This window comes from Ambystoma mexicanum, chromosome 4p (assembly GCF_040938575.1).
Source record: "Ambystoma mexicanum isolate Mex_15411 chromosome 4p, UKY_AmexF1_1, whole genome shotgun sequence".
Taxonomy (NCBI): Eukaryota; Metazoa; Chordata; class Amphibia; order Caudata; family Ambystomatidae; genus Ambystoma; species Ambystoma mexicanum.
In genome coordinates, this window is record NC_090927.1 from 549281268 (window position 1) to 549304450 (window position 23183).

At 48.3% G+C, this 23183-nt stretch overlaps 1 protein-coding gene across 2 annotated transcripts in view; it reads left to right on the forward strand.

The window, feature by feature from the left end:
• Nucleotides 1–23183, forward strand: part of MYOM2 (myomesin 2) — a 578568-nt gene that overhangs the window by 298250 nt on the left and 257135 nt on the right. The window lies entirely within an intron of this gene.

Sequence of the window (23183 nt, forward strand, 5' to 3'; positions counted from 1 at the left end):
ACGCAAAATGCATTTCTCTATTTGCAATATTCTGAATACAATTAAAGGTGCCATACATCTGCATTGAGCCTGCAAAGTGCAGTGTGTGGGTTTGATTACATATGAAATAACTGTGCAACTTGTCACGTCTTGATCCACCAAGCATCAAAGGTACTTGGGTAATTGAGTCAAAATGATCTTCTGACCTCCCCTGGTTTCTATAGTACCAAACAAGGTGTCCAGAATGTTTGCATTGTACCTTAATAGTCGGTTGATGTTACAAAATTACACCCAAAATTCTATTAATCAAGCAAAGGGGATTATGGGAACTCTAGGCAACACACATGGAATACTCTGTGTCTGTTTGCACTATTGACGTAGTTTCTGAGCTCATGATTAGGGTAAATGTGCCTCATCGAGCTCTTTAGTCATTTACCTTTTCACAGTGTCTGACAGACTGCAACTAGCACTTCATCTGTTTCATTGATACTCACAGATGGCACTCAAGTGAGAACTTAAGTCATGATTTCAGTTTGAAAAATAAACTTGAAAATGTAATCTAAATCAATCATATCCTTTGTGTGTGTGTTTGTATATATATTACACGGCCAGCAGTAGCGGCTGTGAAGTTATGGTTAAGTTGCTAAACTCATAGGGCCTCATTCCGAGTACGGCGCTAACCAATGGCGCTATTAACGCCTTGGTTGACGCCGTACCCGGACCGGCAGCGCCTTGGTGGATGGCGGAATTACCGCCCCATTCCAAGGTTGGCGGGGCGGTAATTCCCCATTCACCAAGGCTCTTCCCCATTCCCAAATGAGCCCCCATAGGGCTCAATGGGAATGGGGAAGATGCAAATAACGGTGACCGTTCATTACGGTCACCGTTATTGGCTTGGAGGCCCCTTTGCGCCCTCGACTTTAACACCTGCTCAAAGCAGGCGTTAAGGGCGAGGGTGCAAAGGGAACTCGGAGTATGGCGGTAAGGGATCACCGCCACCGGTCTCGTTACCGGTGGCCGCTATCCCTTACCGCCATACTCGGAATGAGGCCCATAGGAAGAGCACTTTTTAAGCAGCTTATAACTTCACTCCCCCTGGAGGAATCCTCACCAAACTTTTCAAGAAAAGTATATGGCTGGCTCTGAATTTTTCCACCAAGTTGGATGAGGTTTCGTGCAGGGGGGGCAAAGTTATAGGGGGGTCCCAAAACATTTTTTTTCCCATAGACCGAATGGGCAAAAACTTGCGCACAGCTACAGCCCGAACAGCTAGATGGATTGTCACCAAATTTGCAGCAGTAGCGGGATCTTGGCTCAGAAAACGTGCTTTTGATTGTTTGGTGGAAATCGGACCAGTAGTTTTGTTGCAAAGAACTGAAATGTATGTCCCAAAATATTAGTGACATTTGGGTCCGCTCCGCTGACCCATTTCCCTGTTCGCTCCACGGATCGAAGTCTCATTGGCCTGCGGTACGCTGTGCTCTTGGCGAACATTGAACACAGCAGTGGTTGACTGGAGGGAAGCGTGCTGTGCATCAATGGTTTTGGGAAATGCCGCCTTGATGTATCTGAGGACAGTGCAGTGCAGAAAGGGACTCACAAACATACTTTATGCCATGTGGTGGTGGGAAGAAGGGAAGGAGAGGGTTGGGGAATGACATGTGATTCATGTGATATATGTCAGTAAGTGGAAGAAGACAGTCATATTCTTCAGTATCTGTGCGTATTGCGCCAAATCGCGGCTGCCTCCACAGGCAACTACCTTGTGTGGGGACTGCAGGCAGTCTGCATTACAGCACCGTAGCTGCTGAAGCGACCAGTTTCCGTGGTCACTGATGTCACAGCAATTTATACAATGTTGGTTCCATGGGTGTGGGGATTGGTAGCACATCGTAGAGTGTCTGCTGCATGCCTGGACCTCATGGAGTGACCCGTCATGTAGTGTGTCCACTGGGTTCAGTGGTGAAGTACTGGGTGGTTAGAAGTGGTAGGGTTACATGGTATGTATCTGGCCACTTGTTCACCTGCATGACTCTGTTATGTTCTGCTGGGTGTGGGCAAGACCTACACTGGTGGGTGAATGGCGAAAGGCCACAGGCCAGGCACCAAAGAGCTTAGGCCTGCACCGTAGCCACAGCACCATAATGCAGGCATGCAGTTTAAAGTATGCAAGTCTTCGAGGGAGGCGACGTTTAAAGAATGGTGGGGCAGGACATTGTAAACATGGTAGAAGAGCACAAGTAAACCGATATGCATACAGTACCATATGGTGTACATTATTGCACTTATTGCACAGTAGGTAGCCACATGTCGCCATTTGCCTTTGGTATGGGTTGGCCTTTATACCACCCATTGTATGGTACGTTTGTGGATTGCATCATGCAGCAAATGTTCCCAATCCTGGCTCCAATATGTTGTGTGGGGCCTGGGCAAGGAGTACACATTTGGGTACATGGCCAAAGGCTGTAGGCCATTGGCCATGCACCCAAGAGAGTAGGCCTTGGGCACACCCGGCACCACATAAAGCCGCCATACAGGGTTAAGTCTGCATCTCTCCAAGGATGGTCACCATTGAACAGTGGTTGTCGAGAACATTTTACACTTGGTGGAAAAAGAAAGGGAGGTAATACGCGTTCACTTGGCCATGGTGTAGGTCAATTAACACTTTGTACATTAGGGACCAATTTCTTAATATTTACGTTTGCTATGGGTTGCCGTGTACAGGACACTTGCTTTAAGAAGTGTCTTAACACATTGCAGCATGAGAAGAACTTGTCAGCATCACTAAGTGCACGTGTACTGTGAGTGTGTAATGGTACGTCTGGAGTGTTGAACAGAAATTATAGTGTTCAATGCAGTGGTCTTGCATGTTATAGCTACATGCTTGTGTGCCTTTTTCATACTATCAAATGAGCGACTGTTGCAAATGTAATAGTGGAAATGGGAGAAGGACTGTGTCTGCTTTTCTGGGGTGCAGCCCTCGCTGTAGCTGGGAAGAGTCATGTGGAACAATTTGCCCTTCTGAGCATGGTGTGCTTGCAAATGGAACTCTGAGGATTGCCCAATCAGGTGTGAAGGGTGTGGTTCACAGGAAGGGGCGGTAACATTTTCACCCAAAACACGATGCAGTGATGTTGGCAGAGATGGGGAGACGCAGAGCGCTAATCATGGGTGATACCTTTGTGCAAGATTTGCACATGTATGCCGTGGAAAGAGGCTTTGCTGCTAACTCTCAGTTGAGTTGGAAGTAGTGGAGGCTTTTTGGGGCACAGTCTATGAGTGGGATTTCGGGTGCATGGATCTCCTTTGCACATGTGTGGCCTCTGTCAGTACTGTTGATGTGGTGGTCGTGCATTTTGGAGCACTACATTTCGGGTACATGTCGTGCTCACGTTTGCTCGCCAACCTAAAGAAGTTGATGACAGCAGTGATGCAGATGTTTCCTACTGGCATGGTGATTTTCTCATCGATAACACCAAGAGGATCATAGAACCATGCCGGTGTACTTTGTTCACAGCCAGAGGTCGGGAGGTGTTGGATAAACAGAAGCATGTGTGACTTTATGTGCAGTGCTGGGATGTTCTGCACCGCCTATGAAAGCATTAATAACCAGCAAGATTTCCAGTGGTTCCAAGGAAATGACATTGTTTTTACCTCTATTGGCAATGCCGTTTTGTTTGCCACTCAGCAGGAAGCGTTGCAGGGAATCCTGTAGAAATGTAAGAGAAGCGTTGACCTTCAGTTGATAGAAATGTCAGGAGGAGAAGCAAACAGACAGTCAGCGAAAGAGAGAAAGCACAAAAAAAGTATGTACGCAGGCACATAACAAAAACATGACAACCCCCCCAAAACAAATACATCTTTTCAGAGACAGTATTAAAGACACACTCCCCTACACTGTATTACATCCCCTCCTTCAACCCTTCCCCCTTCTGTTCCTAGCATGGTAACTATGCAGATTCTGCTGTACTTTAAGGATTAGATGTGCTACAACCAGTTCTTTTCAGGATAGCAGCTATGGCTTTGGCACTGTAGAGGCTAAGGCATTGCACAATGTGGTTGCTGGTTGTGTTGTGTACACAAACACTGTGGCCGAAGGTCTGTTTGTACTGAAACATGTAGGAGCCTATAGCGAAAGTGTGCAAGGGAAGTGGCAGGCATCCTGTTTGTATGCATACACTGCACTCACTTGCTTAACGTTGCTAACATACATTCTGTGATGCTTTTGTGGGAGCACTTTTCCAACATTTGTAGTACATGGATTACAGTGGAAAGACCTTTCTGTGAAGTCTACACGGTATGTGGGAGGCATCTTGTTGGTATGAATGCAGTGTGTGCATCATATGATGTGCTATGATATGGTGTGCTGTGGCATTTGTACAGCGCCTATACACAAGTGTGTGAAGGCGCGACGAGGAAAGGGAGGCGGAACAGAGGCCACACAGAGATATTGATGCCACTAGGCCAGGTGACACTGAGAGTGTTCAAGTGAATGGGAAGGGGGAGGGCACAGTAGAGCACATGGGAACAACAGAAAATAGCAATAAGTGCCACTACGTCCATTGCTGGTAAGTGCAAGGATAGGTGTAGACATCAAGGGGTGGTTGGACTGTTAGGGTTACAGAAAACAGTCCCCAAGTGCGGGGGTTAGCAGAAAGCAAGGGCAGGTGTGGAACTATCGGGAGGGAGGTGGGCTGGGTACAGATAAGAGGGTGGGTAGGAAATCAGTGCACAAGCAGTTTTAGTCAGGAAGTGAGCAGGGAAGAGGATGGAAAAAGAAGAAGCACATGGAAAGGTTTTGAGGTGCTTCCAGACCCTAAGATGGTTCTCTGCAAGTTCCAGGGAGGCAGAGAGCCTGTTCCAGAGGGAGACCCCCAGCAGAAGAAAGACATATATCTCCAACTGCTTGCGTTCAGAAGTAACTGACCCTGAGGGAGTAGGAGGCTGAGGAAGGAGGAGCTAGAGCAAGCAGATATTTAGGAAGTGAGAGTGAAAGGTATTGAGGTCCCAGGGACCAGAAGGACTTGTGCATAATGGACAGGGCTTTCATTTTATTCTTCGCAGCAACAGGGAGTTATTGCACACATTTTAGTCAAGTAGAGATATGATCCCTGGCTTTCAGACCAAGGACAAGTCACACAGTCCTCTTATGGATGAGTTGCTGAGGGTGGAGAGTAGAAGCTGGCAGATTTTAAAAGAGTCTGTGGCAATAGTGCAGAGTACAAAGAACCACAGCTGTGCACGCACTGACCTTTTGGGAACTGCCTTTAGGCTGGTAACACACATGCAGTGGTGGCTTTGGTGCGATATTTTTACAATTTATGTAGGAGATGGGTTAGTGGCGAACAAGATTTGTAACACTGTCAGAAGGAAAGAAGCGAGTTCCTGTTTCGCTAATACACTCTATGATATGGCTAAATGAAAACGTTGCAAACCAATACCATTGAAGTGCCATTGACGTGCCACTTCATGGTAGGCAATAGGTGAAAAATCACTATGCTTTTCAAAAACATAATGAACGCTTAGTGGCAGGTATCGTGCGCAGAGGCACTTATAACAAAGTTGTAAATATACTGCCCAAAAAATCTTCATACCTTTATTTTGTGGTGATGTATCCAAACAGACTGAGATTAGAAGAGGGACCTGGTTTTCAAGTAGTGTTGCAGTTAGAGAACAAATAAACAAGTGGCTCTGGTGTGCAATATAGCAATGCTCCCTATTATTATAGATGAAGCAACACTGTATATAGCTAGCAAAACCATGAGTGAGTCTTTTTTAAAGACCATACCATGAGAACGAAATCATTCTGAAGGGCTGAGAGTTTTGAAAGTTATAGGAACTGTCAATTTGGACAGGTGAGGCAATACACGATTAAATGACATGCCCAGGATCAAACATTGATTAAAAGGTGAAGCTGGGATTCACACCCTCTCTGCAATGTCTGCACTTTACCACTTTCTTTTCTAGTTCTTACCTTGAACAAAAATAATCCCATTTTACAGAACTGTCTTTGAGAATATGCAAATCACATGACCTAAAACAAACCTTTTCATAGAACACAGCACAGAACTGTCAGTGAAAAAAGACTAGTCCACGATCACTGTATTGTCTGCTGGCTAAGCCAGGATCCAAGCATCAACACTTTGGTTCCACGGTCTGGAATTTAGATACATAATCACCTCTGTGGACTAACACTTTGTTTGTCATTTGAGGTGCATTCCTAGGTTATAGAACTCCCTATCCGAACAACCAAATTCTAGACCTTCACCATACTGATGCTATTTTAGTTTCTATAGCAACCGCTATATGGTGCAGGTACATTGATGATGATAAGACCTAGTGTGCTAAAAAACAAAGTACATATAAATGCATGCTTATCAACTGCACATATTGGAAAGGCTGCACCAACCTTGCTGGAATTTGCAACTGTAATCTTGCATATGAGTGTAATTCCCAGTCATGAGTGTTTAACACACTGAGCTATCCACTGAACCATTGGGACATTCAAATTCATCAACATTCATTTCAACTTTGGCTATTGCATATGATCAATATAATCCCATTAGAAAGTTGAGAATACTACAGGTGTTGTGACACACAAACTATGTATACGAAAGGATGAAAGGAGCAGAGCAGAATGTACTTGTCAACACCTACAGGCAATACGTTTAGAGCGTTAGCAGCACACCATAAAGCATCCCAACATGTGATATCTAATTTTGATGACTAATGGGAACTGACTTAATTTATTGAGGCTGCATTTTGAGGGCCCCCTCGAACGTGGGAGCTTGGGGCAAGTGCCCCTTTTGCCCTCCCATAAAGATGTATCTGTGAAACCGTTGTCATCATCTCAGTCGGTGTGCTAGCTATTGGCAGACATTATTCCACAGTCTTTTGCAATAAAGTGAGTGTCCATTTTTATAAATGTCAATATCTCAAGTGCTTGTGAGTGTTGCAGTAATATGTGATGACCGAGGCACTGCTCACGTAAACTGTAACATGTGCAATGTAGAGATCTAATGCGGGGAGAGGACACCAACAGAGGTCCTCAAATTGCATAGGTGCAATTTGTGGCTGACTTGTGGCTACCACTGTGCATTTTTGACATGGTAAGTCTTACTAAATATGAAGCTGACTTCCTGGCCTACAGCAATAAGAACTTCCAGAGTAACATAGTTGCTTACACAGCATGGGGCCACAACGTGAGAGACATGAACAAAGCAGGGGATGTGCACTGTCTTGCCAATTTATGAGTCAGCAAGGATATTTGTTAAGATGTCTGAGGCAACAAAGCCCAAATGCAAACCATGAGGCTTTAGACACTATCCTTCCACCTTCTACACCTTTTCCCAGATGATAACACCCCTTTGGCTTCTACCTGAAACCCTTGCATGCACAACGTCATCTGGTGCCACATTGCATACAACTGCTGCCCCTTGAATTTATCTGGTATCTCTTTTTCTGTTGGGGGAAGGAAAGCCCATACAGTGTGCTGTGACAGGCCTGACCTCAATGCTACAGCCACTGGTCTGCATGCCCATGGTGAAGTGGACTTTCTGCTCCATGGAATGCTGTACTACCCACTCTAATATCGGCATAGCCTGATGTCTTGTATCAGTTAATGCCAGAAAAAACATTGGCTGGGAACTTCTCAGCATTGACCAGCTTTTCCCATAAGGCACACAAATCTAGGATTTTCCTCAAAAGAGTGGGACAATAGATTGCGCCTAGAAGCAGGTGTACAGGCGGGTTATAAATGCCACATCATATTGTATCTGTTGCCTACATCATAGCCAGGTTAGCATGGAACCAGCAGTCATGGGAATTGTGATATTTTTGGCCAGGCTCCATAACCCTGCCCAACTGCAATAGGGGAGTCACTGCTATGCTCCACAGGGGTCCTGCAATAGATCTTTCTCACCAACTCCCATGTACTAATAAAGCTGCAGTATTTTCAGGGGCCGGGAGTAATTGTACAGATTGGTGGAGGAATGCTGCTTCTCTGATGGTATAGTGAGAGATGCCCCTTATACTTTTGATTTCTTCCAATGTCTATTTATGTTCTGTCCCATATGGGACACATAGATTTGGCATCCATGTTGATCCCTGAATGTCTTTGACACAACACACCTTCTGGTGGAGCGTTGAAGTGGCCACTTAGTTTATGTTTATTCTGTGTGAAGCACAGCCACCCCTTTGACATTCTTAATAGGCTAACAAATGGGCTGTGTACATGTGGGTCTGATGGTGCTGGTGGGGGTAGTGGTAGTGGTGTTCTCATTGCCAAATGATGATGTGACGTGCTTTCCTATCTTTGATAGAAAGGCTGCTTTTCAAAGAGAGTTTATACAGATGGGGCGAATCGCTATCAATATTACAACATCTGCATCTATGGTGACATTCTTCTCTTTCTCCTCAGTATCACTGTTTTCCAGCTCCAATTCTTGTTTCATCTGGACTCTGAGGGAGAATAATATATTGATTATCATCCATCTTATCATCATCATTATGCCTTGAAGTATCACTGGTTGCAGGCAACAGAGATATAGACCTGTGATATGCAGTATACTATGTTGTGCTCAGAGGATGTTCACCATTGTGGTGCACTACCAATGCATTTACTTGTACTGGTGCATGTACCTTAGAGCTACTTGTCATTGGCTTTGTAATGTTAGTTGGATGATACCTTCAATTAGCAATGTCTTGCCTGGCTGGTACATACGTAAAGTGCTGTTGCCTGAGTCAGAAGACCATATGCAGCATGTCTCCCCCTGCCTGTAGATCATTGAGGTGCTTACATGTTGTTTCAAATGTGTTGTGCCCTCAATGGCTGGTTTTTCCTACGCCTCCCAGAATGTCAGCTGCTCCCACCCAGCCAATTCAGGGGAGCATGCCTGTTAAACAAGTTACCCTCAGGGATTCACAGCTCCTCCCACTCTTCCTCCAAGGTGTTAACCAATAGCATATGTCTCACATATTCGCTTCCACAGACAGACACTGACTGTGGCCCCGCCAAATGTCAGCTGCTGGCTCCTAGCAAAATAATGTGACTGTGTCCCTCCCATATCTGCACTCATCCTACTCATCTTTGCACATGTCACCTTATGACACGCATCTTATCCACTCACTAAAAGAGATCGACACTTATTGGTGTGGCACACACCTTGCCAAACCTAAACTGCTCCCTCCCAGAAAAACCAGGCAATTGTGCCTATCTGAAAAGTTGTCCTTTGTGATTCATGGCTCGCCTGGCTCCTTCTACCAAGTGTCCCCGCATGGCATGTGTCTCAAACACACTCTTCAAGGGGGACACTGGCTGGTGCCTTCCAGCAAAGTCAGCCAAGTCTGAATTTCCCACAAGCTGTCCGTGGGGTTTCTTGCCTTCCCCACTCCTCTTTGGAGGTGTCACCTGATGGCACATGTCTCATCTGCTATTTTCAGGAAGGACACTGGCTGCCCGGATCTCTTCTGCTCCCTCCCACCAAATTCAGGTGAGTGTGACTCTCCCACTAGCTGCCATCAAGGATTCCCAGTTCCTCGTGCTCCTCCTCCTTGGAGTTAATGGTTGAAATGACTTTTGTCCTCTCACTTCAAGGTACGGACACTGACCAATGTGTCAACTGCATTACCAAATCTCTGCTGATTCCTTCCAGCAGAATCAAAGGAGTGTAGCTCTCCTTCAAGATGCCCTAAGGATACCTGGCTTCTCCTGCTCCTCCTCCCCCCAGTTGTCAACTGTTTAGCATGTATCTCATCCACTTGCTTCAATAGATGAACTCTGATTGTGTGTCACCCAACACTGCAAATATCTTCAGGTCCATCCCAACAAAATCAGGCACGTGTGTCTCTCTCAAGATGCCCTCAGTGTTTCCTTTTCCACCCACTCCTCCTCCCAGGTGTGAACCAAATGCAACTGTCTTGTTCACCTACTACAGATGGACCCTGACTGTCGTGTCACCCAGCACCAAGTTTGTTTTGTTAAAGTTTGCCCTGGCCTGGTTACTCAATATTTTCAGTTATTCCTCTCTCAAGCATGAGAACAACACATGACGATGATGTGACAAATACAGTGCTATGGGCCCCAGTACCTATGCAACCAGAGTGCTCTTCTATTGGACCTGACATGAAGCACCAGTGTCTGTGTTAATTCCATTCCTCACCTACTAATATTTGGCACAACAGGGCAATTGTGCCTGATATGATAATTTCCAACTCAAAAGTAATTTTAAAAACAGTTGAGCCAGAGATCCATTGGCCAGAGCACCAAGTTGACCTGAGGTCCCTCCAGAGCCAACTGTGTGGAATCATCACAGCCTGTGCCGTGTCCATCCTCCTTTAAAGCTGCAAATATCCAATATGAACTCGAGGACACTCCAGGGTCAAACAATGAAACTCAGTAGCCATCTTGAAATGAGTTTAGTTTAAGATTGAATGACCCTAGCATCCAGGGTGTATTCCCCACAGCCTGGGACACAACCAACCTTTGTATGCTGCTGTCAAGATTCAGGGGCATTCACTGAAAACCTGCAATCGAGAAGAGAGGAAGCAGGTCCTACTCATGGTCACCATAATGAATCTGCCCTTCTGCAGTCTAGATGTCTCCCACTCATCTTTGTGTACACTGCTATCCAACTTCCTGCTGCCCTCTGTATTCTTGATCTACACATCACCAAGGTCCACCCAATTCCTTCTTTGATGTGCTCCACCTGTTACTTGACTTTTTTCTAACTGATACAGCTCTTGCTTTTGTGGGAACATTTAACCTACCAAAAATGTCTTGTAGTGATAAACCCGCCCATCCCTTTTTTTACCACTTGCTGATCTCCCTCCACAGCTTACCAATTAACCTTTGATATCGTTATTACATTTACCTCATATCATCTAACCTACTGATCCCTGTCATCTAAAAGCTCTAGCCTACATTTCATCATAGCTGTCCCTTCTCTACTCCATCCCAACTCCTGGCTTCCCTAAAAGAGACGTTTCTGTCTCCACTACTACTCGCAATGCAGTGATGTCTACTTCATTAACCTAATCTCCTCTCTGTGCTCCCAAACCCAGAATGTCTTCTCTTTCCTTTAAACAAATAACCCTTGATATATCTTCCCATCCCCCTCAGACAATTAAATTATCATCCAAGATTGAAAAGATCAATGTCACACTCACTGGCCTCCTTTCCATTGTGCTTCTTGTCACACACTCTCAGCTCTCCTCCGTCATCCTTTGACTTCTTTTTCCATCATCTCCTACTCTGTTGGCTGACAATTGCAAGACACCCAACATGTCCTCCATTCCTATGGATCCGTTTTCTCCACAAACTTTGAAGGCTGTTACAATATCTCTTATATTTTCAACTTTTCCATTTCAATTTAGAACTCCTTAGCCTCCTTCCATCCATCTTCAAGAAAGCCATGAATGACCAGCTATCCAGCTATCTGCTTATTTCTCTTATCCACCACCTTGAATATTCGTTGATTGTGTGGTCGTCGGCAGTATCACCAACTACTTAGTGCTTACTGGGCTCAGCCAACCACTTCAGTGTGCAAACCATTGCAGCATTCCATTGCCATCACTCCACAGTAAATACACTAACACACATCACCAACTTTCTCACTATTGCTTATCATTTAAAGATACATTGATGTTAATGGGCTCGGGGCCCTTCTGAGTGTGGATTCCATAGCCATCACCCCACGTGAGTGCATTGACCCGCTTTTCCAACATGTTCACTACTGTCCACCACTAAAAATATTTCATTGCTACTTCTCTATCTTGATCTGTCTGCCGCTTCTTACACTGCTGACCACCATTCTCTTCATTGCACCCTGTTGAACCACAGAATCCAACACACTGCACTCATCTGCATGGCACTTTACTTTACTTTACTTATAATTGTCCATTCTCTGCAACACAGAGCCCTCATTGCCAACATACTTACTCCCAGTACGAGTTATTTGAGTCTCTGAACTTTCCTGCTACTCTTTTCTGTCTATACATCCTCTCTCAGCAATCTACAGTCTTTCTTCAGAATCTCATACCACCTCAGTGCTGATTATATGCATATTCCCTCATCTTTTCCATCTTTCAACCTGGAAATCTCTTGAACGATCTCTAACTTCCTTTCAGTAATCCATGACCTAATGACATTACACTGCCTCATACCTAGCATCTACAAGACATACCTAATGTATGTCCCTGCCCAGAATGCCCCAAATATTTCCTATTTGCTATCATCCTGTCCTCATTTAGCCATCTCACAATGCATGTGACCTAGATGTCATCTTTGGCAGCAACCTTCAACTCCATCAGTTCATCACCTTTACTGTTGCACCTGCCATGCTCAAACTGCATAACATATGAAAAATGTGCCCTCCTTCAGGATCCATATCTACTCCTTTACCCCTCAACAAAACGTTCACGTTTACAACTCACATTCTGAACCACTTCTCCTACTGTTGTCCCAAATCTGACGACTGCCTTCATGCTACTGGCTCTATCTGTACCACCTGCCACACCAAATTCTACTTTTATTTAAATCAATGTATGGACTTGCCCTCACCAGTTAACAGGCTACCTCTGTCTCCCACTATTACCCTTCTCTTGCCCTCATCTAGTAGTACCCTCATCAGTTTTCCATAATTAATACAGCTGGTTCATGTTTCTTTTTCTCCTTCTTCCTCTTTGCCCTATCACTGGAATACCCTACCCCCAGAAATGCAGAAATGGAACACATCATTGTAGATATTTCTCTTTAACTATATAGAGTATGCCTGTTCACGTTCATATTCATAATTGTTCTCTTCCAAACCCCTTTCCTCTTCCACTCTACTCCTATAGTCTATTTGTACATTCTCAAATCATCAACTATATACCGTAAGGTTCATGGGACTACTCCAATCTCTACTATGTTTGCTTATATATTTGTTTGTGCTGACACTCCATTCATGTGCAATCATATATGTTGGGATGTCAGTGAATTTTGGAAATGAGTATCTCACAACCACCTGGCGGATAAAGGGACCATGACTGTTGGACAGCTGTTAGAGCTCAGTGAAGTGACTGCAGCCATGTTTCCCTCTCATCCTAATGGAAATACTTTCTGGCTCAATATATATGGTTCCATTTTACAAACATTTTAATGTTAAAGTGAATTTCGGGGAAAGGGAAATAGCACAAATCCCATTGTTGATTGTGTACTTAGTGATTCACACATACATTCATGTATTCTTAAACATATTTGTCAAATATAAGGAACTGTGGTCATAGTCTGTTCCCAAAATGCTCTTTTAATTAATACCAACTAGGCTGGAACTAGGTTGGTGTAATTTTTCACGTATCCTTTCACATAGTCATATTTTGAATATGTAGAATAGGAGTGTACCAAACTCTCCATCTTGGAATGATAACCTATCAGAAAATTATCTGTGTGGCTGTTTTAGGTTGTGATAACATGTTTTGCTCAGTAAGAAAAGTGTAATGTTCTCATTATCACTAAAATATATACTGTAGATAATTCTTAGGAATGAATGGTGAACAATGTTAAAAAGAAACATTTTACCATCATCATCGCCATAGAGTTTAATCCAATCAATGAAATCCATCAAATTTATACATACATCATCTGTAGAACATGTTACAAATCTGTACACAAAATTACAAATGACATCAATGCCATGCACAGCACATTTCACATGATGCAGTAATTAATATTCTGAGAACTGTCTCCTGTGTTTCAGAACTAAAAGCTAAAAGCTGCTCTTTGCTTAGTGTAATAGAATCTGAGATACTAAACTCATTTTCCTTTGCATGCCCCTTTTTACAGTGCTCTTTTGTTTCCCAGCTATAGCGGAGTGTTATTACTCCCATGCATATTCCAGAGGCCTTCAAATTCGAGGTCCAATTCCTACATTCATAGACTAAAATCTACACGCACTATAAAACATTTTCAAAATGATTTTGTAACCTATACCTTAGTTTCCTGGGCCAGCCAGAAAGCTTGATAGAGCCACAAACATATGAGGGACAGTGGTAATTTCACAGATGAATAAGGAAACCCTTATCAATCACACATCCTTACTCTTCAATATGGTCAGAAGTCAAACATAGGACACAAAGAGAAACAGTGCCCTTTGTCCTCCTTAACTTTTAGGTAGTGCGCACAACATCCAGTCTCACCTCAGTACTTGTGGGGGTATACAGTCGCTTTGGCGCCAGTTTTGTTTTAACGAGTATTTTTATATTTTTTGAAAAAACGAATACAAAAATAAAGGTGATGGGTAAGAGGATAAACGGGGTTGACGGCTAGGGATTACATATTAGAAAACGGGGATGGGGGTAACCGCCCAAATATTAAAGAAAACATTTGCAAGTAGTTTTGTCAATGAAAACATTTGATTAAGAAACGAATGGAAAAACCATGGTGGCAAAAGGACACAGAACCCTTGCGGGACCTTGTGGGACCCCCATGTCAAGCTATTTTTTTCATATTGAAAGCTTGCATCCACATGCAGATATTGGGCCTCATTACGACCCAGGCGCTAAGTGGTTAACGGCGCCGTAAAAAGCTGCGGCGCCGTTAAACACTTACAGGCCGATTCATGGAATGAATGTGCGCTGAAAAAACGGCGCACGCGTGCGAAAACGTGCGATTCGCAGTGAAAAAGCGAAAATCGCAGTGCAAGTGTGATTATCGCACAGAAAACAGCGCACATCTATTCATGGAAGTCCGTGCACGCGCAAAATGTGGGATGTGCGCTGAAAAAGTGCGCGGCGCACGCTGGAGCACGCTGGCACACAGGTCATCAAACGCCGTGTGATAAGGCCACAGCCAAATTCGCACATAGCGCGGCGCACATAACAAAAGTAGGAGTAACACGGGGCGTTACACACAGAATGGGGAACAACTCGTGAAAATGTGGGCGTCACGGGGGAAGTACAGGAGGCAAGTGCGTGGAACGCCCACAGGCTCGCCTACAACACGTATTCATGGAATCGAATAGGGAAAAACAGCGCAGGGCGAAAGACGCGCACAGGCTCATACATGTCCGCCCCACGAAAGCAGGCGGTAGCGTCCCTACGCAGGAAAAAAATGTGTGCCAAAGTTCTACACGCGCGAGAAGTTCCACACGCGATCGGGCCTGGGGGAGCGTGTGCGTGTGCGTGTATTTCAGAGGTGCGCGAGAAGTTCCACATGCGATCGGGCCTGGGGGAGTGTGTGCGTGTATTTCAGAGGTGCGCGAGAAGTTTCACACGCGATTGGCCTGGGCGCGTGTATTTCAGGGGTGCGCGAGAAGTTCCACATGCGATCGGGCCTGGTTGAGCGTCTGCGTGTATTTCAGAGTTGCGTGAGAAGTTTCACACGTGATTGGCCTGGGCGCGTGTATTTCAGGGGTGCGTGAGAAGTTCCACATGCGATCGGGCCTGGGGGAGTGTGTGCGTGTATTTCAGAGGTGCGCGAGAAGTTTCACACGCGATTGGCCTGGGCGCGTGTATTTCAGGGGTGCGCGAGAAGTTCCACACGCGATCGGGCCTGGGGGAGCGTGTGCGTGTATTTCAGAGTTGCGTGAGAAGTTTCACACGTGATTGGCCTGTGCGCGTGTATTTCAGGGGTGCGTGAGAAGTTCCACACGCGATCGGGCCTGGGGGAGCGTGTGCGTGTATTTCAGAGGTGCGTAAGAAGTTTCACACGCGATTGGCCTGGGCGCGTGTATTTCAGAGGTGCGCGAGAAGTTTCACATGCGATCGGGCCTGGGGGAGCGTGTGCGTGTATTTCAGAGGTGCACGAGAAGTTTCACACGCAATCGGGCCTGGGGGAGCGTGTGCGTGTATTTCAGGGGTGCGCGAGAAGTTTCACACGCGATTGGCGTGGGTGCGTGTATTTCAGAGGTGCACGAGAAGTTTCACACGCGATCGGGCCTGGCGGAGCGTGTGCGTGTATTTCAGGGGTGCGCGAGAAGTTCCACACGCGATCAGGCCTGGGGGAGCGTGTGCATGTATTTCAGGGGTGCGCGAGAAGGTTCACACGCGATTGGCCTGGGCGCGTGTATTTCAGAGGTGCGCGAGAAGTTCCACACGTGATCGGGCCTGGGGGAGCGTGTGCGTGTATTTCAGGGCTGCGCGAGAAGGTTCACACGCGATTGGCCTGGGCGCATGTATTTCAGAGGTGCGCGAGAAGTTTCACACGCGATCGGGCCTGGGGGAGCATGTGCGTGTATATCAGAGGTGCACGAGAAGTTTCAAACGCGATTGGCCTGGGCGCGTGTATTTCAGGGGTGCGCGAGAAGTTCCACATGCGATCGGGCCTGGGGGAGCGTGTGCGTGTATTTCAGAGTTGCGTGAGAAGTTTCACACGTGATTGGCCTGGGTGTGTGTATTTCAGAGGTGCGCGAGAAGTTTCACACGCGATTGGCCTGGGCGCGTGTATTTCAGGGGTGCGCGAGAAGTTCCACACGCGATCGGGCCTGGGGGAGCGTGTGCGTGTATTTCAGAGTTGCGTGAGAAGTTTCACACGTGATTGGCCTGGGCGCGTGTATTTCAGGGATGCGTGAGAAGTTCCACACGCGATCGGGCCTGGGGGAGCGTGTGCGTGTATTTCAGAGGTGCGTAAGAAGTTTCACACGCGATTGGCCTGGGCGCGTGTATTTCAGAGGTGCGTGAGAAGTTTCACACGCGATCGGGCCTGGGGGAGCGTGTGCGTGTATTTCAGAGGTGCACGAGAAGTTTCACACGCAATCGGGCCTGGGGGAGCGTGTGCGTGTATTTCAGGGGTGCGCGAGAAGTTTCACACGCGATTGGCCTGGGTGCGTGTATTTCAGAGGTGCGCGAGAAGTTTCACACGCGATCGGGCCTGGCGGAGCGTGTGCGTGTATTTCAGGGGTGCGCGAGAAGTTCCACATGCGATCAGGCCTGGGGGAGCGTGTGCATGTATTTCAGGGGTGCGCGAGAAGGTTCACACGCGATTGGCCTGGGCGCGTGTATTTCAGAGGTGCGCGAGAAGTTCCACACGTGATCGGGCCTGGGGGAGCGTGTGCGTGTATTTCAGGGCTGCGTGAGAAGGTTCACACGCGATTGGCCTGGGCGCATGTATTTCAGAGGTGCGCGAGAAGTTTCACACGCGATCGGGCCTGGGGGAGCATGTGCGTGTATATCAGAGGTGCGCGAGAAGTTTCAAACGCGATTGGCCTGGGCGCGTGTATTTCAGAGGTGCGCGAGAAGTTCCACACGCGATCGGGCCTGGGGGAGCGTGTGCGTGTATTTCAGAGTTGCGTGAGAAGTTTCACACGTGATTGGCCTGGGTGTGTGTATTTCAGAGGTGCGCGAGAAGTTTCACACGCGATTGGCCTGGGCGCGTGTATTTCAGGGGTGCGCGAGAAGTTTCACACGCGATCGGGCCTGGGGGAGCATGTGCGTGTATATCAGAGGTGCGCGAGAAGTTTCAAACGCGATTGGCCTGGGCGCATGTATTTCAGAGGTGCGCGAGAAGTTCCACACGCGATTGGCCAATGTACGCGATTCCATTGGACCAAAGGCCCTGACAGCGCAGGCACGTCTGTGATGTGACACACGCGGGCGTTTCCCTGTACCCGGGGGAATGTTACAAGACCAAAAACTGCACGTCCGAGTGTCAGCCCACGTAATTGGAGGATAGGGCCTCAGTGCGTATACGCGGAAGTGACGTTGGACGTGTGGTGCGGTTTAAAAGGTACGTGTAGTACGTCATTTCCTTGTACGTGCTTCTCGTGGAGAGCGAGTGGGTGAAATCTGTACTTCTTGTCGGTTCACACGCGATTTACTTCACAGCGTTTCCAGTTCGTACTCCCTGTTACCTCTGTCAGTATTTTTCTGATTTTCTCTTCGACCTGTTTCCTCAAACAGCGTTGACTTCTCCTTTTGTCCTGTCTCCTCAGACAGTGTACAAATCTTCTTTCGGCGGGGGTGTATTTTTCACGCTCTTTTCCCAGGCAGACGGTGAGTCGCGCACGTATTTACCAACTGTGCTAGCCCCGTGTGTAGCATACCCCTTCAGAGGTCATTGTAGGATGCGTGTGACCCGCATACGTTCATTTTTGTGTTTCTGGGTGCCACAGCGTAGTGCGGGTTCCTTTTCCCACGCAAGTGGTCTACGGGGGGTCGCGTGCACATCATTTTCTGTTTTAGGTATGCCTGTGCGTTGCGTGACCCATCATCTTTCCCCAGGGGTTCCATACAGCCTTGCTAGAGCACTTGGGTACGAATTCCATCTAGTACCCTACCCCTTTCACCCCCAATTGCCCAGGACAATTGTCTACTGCAACTCCCATACGCACAACTCCATCAGTGCCATGGCTGGGAGGCGAGCAAGTGGTAAGGGTGGCAAAGGTGGCCGAGCCTCAAGAGCTGGGTGTGGTGGGCGCGGTAGGGGACGTGGCCAGGATTTGCAGACTACCCCTAGCCCCCCACATGTGGAGGACCAGTCAGGGACACACATCCCCCCCCCATGGTTGAGGGAAACGTGGCTGACACCATCCCTGCTCAGCCCTTGTTGGACCGGCCCGTTGTGGCACCTGGCCTAGCACAGGGTGACTCCCAGGCTGACTTCCAGGTCGCCAAGTCTAGGCCACAGGTGGCTGCGCAAGCCAGTGTCACCAGGCCACGTGGTACAGGGGCAGCCATGTCATCTGCTGCCCCGAGTAGGCGGGGTGGGGAGGCTGCAGGGGCAGCTGCAGCTCCGTCCACCCCAGCTCTGACTCTCCCAGCCAGGACAGTGTTGGTCCCGGTACATCAGACTGAGGTTCCCCCTGCCATCATCACACTTCAGCTAATGCCTGCAGAAAGTCATGTGGTCAGTGTGCCATCGCACACTACTACTACACAGTCCACCGGTGCTCCTGCCTCTAGTGTCCAGAGCGGCGTAGGGCACTCCGGATCCCCACCACCCACAAAAAGAAAGAGGAAGAGTGCTCGTCCAGTACAGGCTGATGACCCCGACACGGCTACACGGTCCGGCACGCCAAGGAAGCCTAGCTTCAATGATGCCGAACTGGATGCACTTGTGCAGTATGTGTCCGAACATGACGCCGAAATGTTGGTCACTTCAGGGTGTAGGATCACACCTGCTCAACGTCAGGCACACTGGCAGTCCATCGCGGACAGCATAAGTGCCCTTGGGTTTGTGAGGCGCACAGCTGTTGAGTGCTACAAGCGCTGGAACGACCTTAAGCGTAGGGCAAAGAAAAAGCTGGCCTCAAGTCATGCCGCAACTCTGGTGACTGGAGGTGGGTCTCCACAAGAGGACATTGAACTCACTCTACATGAGCATGTTGCTGGGACCTACGTCACAGAGGAGCAGATCCAAGGTGTGGGAGAACTGCCAGATTCCGAGGCATTGTCCGGTGAGTGCACATGCATGTGTGTGTGATCCATGTGTATGTTGTTTGTGGGAGGGGTTCTGGTTGAGTGCCAGGTCAGGGTGTGTGTGCCTGAGTGTTTTGGGCCACCCATGTGCTTCATCCAATGCATTTGGCGCCCTGGGATTTGGGTATTACTGTATCCCTTCTGCCCACAGTAGGCATTTTGCACTACATCGTGCCAGTTGCCCTTGATGTGGCATCTTGCAACAACATTGTTCCGTATTTAGCTGTGTTCATTCAGGCTGATTGTAGAAATTCACCCGGTTCTACTGCGCATCACTCTGCCCTATTGTCACATATATGACATGCCTATGGTACATGCCATCTGCGTGATGGCATGTGTCATGTATGTGTATTGGACATGCCACTCCCAGGCCAATGTGTGATGGCACTGCTAGCCAGCATGCAGCTAATGTGTTGCTCTTCCATCTTGGTGTCATCAGTGTCTGACATTTTCCTCCCCTTCCAACTCATGGAGAGTGCATGCATGGGAGGGTTATAGTCATGTGGGACATGTGTAAATCAAGGACTGGTACTGTAGCTTGTCTGGCCTAATAGCGTGCCATGGTGCTAATGCCTGTTTCCATTTTTTGTTTTTCATGTTTTTGCAGAGGATGACGCACTTGATGGTGTTGAGGGAGAGGAGATGGTGCAGGCCCAGGAGGGATCTGAAGCACGACCAGGCACCAGTGGGGGACGTGGTTTGGTGGTGGGGGAGAACCCTCTCTTGCTGCAGGCCACACTGTCCAGGGGTGTCCCTGGCTGCACCTCCCCAGAACTCTTTTCAGGTGTTGATTCGGATGAGACCTATGTGGATTCGCAGGTATGTGTTCATGGAAGAGATACTGTTCTGTCCGACCCACCTGCACCAGGGGTAGAGCCCACTATGGGGATGTCAGTGTTGGTAGGTGCGCCTGTGGTGGTTACAGATGCAGGGCCACACTCTGCAACATCTGATCCTGTTCCTGGGCCAGCAGATCAGAGGGGAAATGCAGTCCTGCAGCCTCAGGCAGTGCCGACACAGCAAGGCGCAGTTCACCTTGCCCCAGACAGGTGTGGTGCCCGCCGACGTGGTGGCCGTCAGCCACCTGGCAATACCGCATGGGAGCAATCCATATACGGTATGGCCAACCAACAGGCAGCATCATCAGAAATGATTGCTCAAGCCATGGAGAGGGTGGCCACTTCCATTGTCCCCCCAGAAAGGCAGATGGAGCTACTACAGCAGGCAACAGGCTCCATTTGCCAATCAGTCAGGGAGGACATGTTGGCGTCCAACAGGGACAGACAGGCGGCCCTGGACAATCTGAGGGAATCAATTTCTCTAGATGCCCAGGGACAGAGGGAAGCCCTGAGGGGAGAGGTCCGGCACCTCAGGCAGACTCTTGTGGACCTTGAGGCTTCCACTGTCACCAGGACGGAACAGCTGCTGGAGCGCGTCAACCGTATGCTCTCAGCAGAGATGCAGGCAACTCGGGCGGAGGCCCGGGCAACTAGGGCGGAGGTCCGGGCAACACGTCGGGTGTTGCATGGGGATCTCCGCACCATATCCCTCCAGAACGAGGCCTTCCACACCCGCATGCTTGCTGCCATGGAGGAGCAAACTAGGGCTTTGCGTGGGCTGCCTCCCATAGCACCACCACCTCCTGTGGCAGCAGCAGCAGAGGTTGAGGAGAGCGAATCCAGCAGTGAATCTTCCACAATTTAGTGGCCGTGCAGGCCATGAGCCCATGGAGGTGTTTTTTTTCCCCAACATTCACACAGGTGGCTGTTGGTGGGCACCCTGTCCTCGGAACTCCTGGGTGGCCTCCCCCACCCCCCCTGGCCCACACATGGCCATTTTTTATTTTTTATTTTTGATTTTTTGTTGCAGTGTGTTGCCTTGTGTGGCTCCCGTGGGCATCCACTGTATTCCGGCTGGGCACATGCAGGCTTGTCCTGAGTTTGGGTTAGATGCTTGGGTTCGTGAGACACACACCCCTCCTGCTTCCCGTTTCCATGGGCTTGCAAAGGGTGTGCCCAAGTGACAGTGACTTACACAGTGACGTTGGACTCCCACGACATGTGTGGGCAGTCTGTAGTGAATGCTGTGTATACATTCCTAGTGCATATTGTTGTTGTATTGTGCACTGCATGGTGTATTGATGTGTGCTTGTGCATCCATGTCTCCCTCCTAATTTGCAGGTTCATTCCTCATGTCTTCACAAGGCCGTCCACTTTGGAAATGGAGCTCATGTTGTGAGCAGTGGACTTCCAGATGTGCGTGGCAACAACACTGTACAGTTGGAGGTGGTGGATGTGCTGGCATTCTCATGTTGTAAGACTACGTATCCTTTACCTTAGTACTGTCATGTTTATGCTATGTCGATTGTATTGTGGTAAGTATTTGGTCATGTGTGTTGTTATTTCTACATTTATGTGGGCATATTGTGTGTGGCCAGTTTCCATTAGGGACACTGTACTTTGTGACACGTGTCATGTTTGGGGGATGACTTTGCTCTCACATGGCATGTCATGCCATGGTGTGTTGGGTGGAGGTGCTGGGGAGGGGTTGGGTGACATGGCACTGTTGTCATGTTGTATCTTGCAAGGGGGTAATGATTTTAGCAGCATAGAAGTGTGTCTTTTGAACACAGCATTGGTGGTGTTTGTGTAGGTAGGGAAGCACACAATGGAACACTTCCAGATGTACAATCTCAGGCTGGTATGGTTGTGACAGTTGACTGTCCATTGACACATCATAATTGTCAGTTACAATCATCATTGATTGTCAGCTGGTACGTGCCAGGGCTGTGTGCACTCCACAGGGGTGTGATTTTATGTGAAGTAATTAGCCACGAGCTGCGTACGGGCTGCCTCACCCCGTGCCCTTTCCCCTCCCATGCGCAGCGGGCATGCATGTGGTTGGGGATGTGGGGGCACCACCATGTCCACGGGCAGGCCCCGGCGTGTTGCAACGTTGTGCAGGACACATGCTGCCACTATGATCCTGCACACTACTGGGGGAGCGTATAACAGCTGCCCGCCAGAACGGTCAAGGGAGCGGAAGCGTGACTTGAGCACTCCGAATGTGCGCTCCACGATGCCCCGGGTTGCAATGTGGGCTGTGTTGTATCTTACCTGTGGTGGCGTGGTGGGGTTCCGAATTGGCGTCATCATGTGGGTGCTGAGAGGGTAGGCACTGTCCCCTGGGGAGGTGGTGATGGGTATCATTAGTGGGGTTGTGACATTACTCAGTATCTGACATGCATGCATGCGCAGTGGCATTTATACTCACCGAGCAGCCATGTATCGCCATGCCGCCCAGCTTCTATGTCCCGGTTTAGGGTAGACATTCTGTAGATGAAACTTTCGTGGGTGGAGCCTGGATAGTTGGCGTATACTGAGGTGATGATTCCCTTGGCATCACATACTACCTGGACGTTGATGGAATGCCAGTGCTTGCGGTTTCGATAGATGTGCTCAGTTGCCCTGGGGGGACGTAGAGCCACATGAGTGCAATCAATGGCACCTAGCACTTTGGGGAATTGTGCCACCCTGTAGAAATCCTGGGCGACAGCCTACCTTTCTGCAGGTGTTCTGGGCAGTTATATGTGCCTGCGGACTGATGGGCGTGCAGTGATGATGGCCAAGACCTGGTGTAGGCAGCGTGACTGCGTGGCCTGTGACACCCCTCCCACTATGGCACTTGTCCGCTGAAATGATCCAGTGGCCAAGAAGTGCAGTACATTGAGGACCTTCTCCAGGGGGCTGAGTGCTTGGGAGCACAGGGTGGTTGATGTGAGGTCATCCTCCCACTCACTGACCAGGTCGAGT